The sequence below is a fragment of the Cynoglossus semilaevis genome, chromosome 10 (genome assembly GCF_000523025.1).
Source record: "Cynoglossus semilaevis isolate Cse_v1.0 chromosome 10, Cse_v1.0, whole genome shotgun sequence".
NCBI lineage: Eukaryota > Metazoa > Chordata > Actinopteri > Pleuronectiformes > Cynoglossidae > Cynoglossus > Cynoglossus semilaevis.
In genome coordinates, this window is record NC_024316.1 from 1,089,979 (window position 1) to 1,091,277 (window position 1,299).

Genomic DNA, 1,299 nt, shown 5'->3' on the forward strand with positions numbered 1-1,299 from the left:
CAAACAAACACAGGCACGATGTCAGCCAACAGTGTTGTTTGAAAATCGATGACTGTTGTATAACTGTGGATGGACATGCAACACTCAATTGAAAAAAAGACAACCAAAAACATCAGGTACATGTGGTCAAAAGGTATTGACCGAGGAATGGACAAGTCACATGAGAGACACACAAAACACATGTGACCGCTGAACGGGGTTCGTCGGATTCATTAAATCGCTGTCCCCGTCTTCAATAGCCGGCCCAGCAGCTACAGAAGCTAATCAATAAAATAGATCTGCTGTTGGAAACGCACATGCGGAGGGCAAGAGAGAGAGAGAGAGAGAGAGAGAGAGAGAGAGAGAGAGAGAGAGGGAGAGAGGGAATAAAGCAGACAAAGCAGACGGACAAAGAGAGTGTGACATGATCTTCCCTTTAATATGGACATTTATCAAGATTTCTAAAAAACCTTATGACGATGTCTGACATATTAAAATTACTACGAGGGCAGAAAGATTCATCGGGCGCTGACTCGATAGCTGTGAAGCGCTGAAAACCGCATTCGGTTCAAGCCAATGAAATGATGTACATCATGAAAAAGAGCCAAACTATAAAAAAAAATATATGTATGTATATGTTTGCGTACATATATTCATATATATGTCAGCCATATATGTGTATATATGTGTGCGCTAGAGTATGTGCTGAAAATCTGTGGACACACAAATAGAAGTTGTAACTCATGAAAAAGAGCCAAACTATAAAAATATATATATATGTATGTATATATGTTTGCGTACATATATTCATATATATATGTCAGCCATATATGTGTATATATGTGTGTGCTACAGTATAGGCTGAAAATCTGTGGACACACAAATAGAAGTTGTAACTCATGAAAAAGAGCCAAACTATAAAAATATATATATATGTATGTATATATGTTTGCGTACATATATTCATATATATATGTCAGCCATATATGTGTATATATGTGTGTGCTACAGTATAGGCTGAAAATCTGTGGACACACAAATAGAAGTTGTAACTCATGAAAAAGAGCCAAACTATAAAAATATATATATATGTATGTATATATGTTTGCGTACATATATTCATATATATATGTCAGCCATATATGTGTATATATGTGTGTGCTACAGTATAGGCTGAAAATCTGTGGACACACAAATAGAAGTTGTAACTCATGAAAAAGAGCCAAACTATAAAAATATATATATATGTATGTATATATGTTTGCGTACATATATTCATATATATATGTCAGCCATATATGTGTATATATGTGTGTGCTA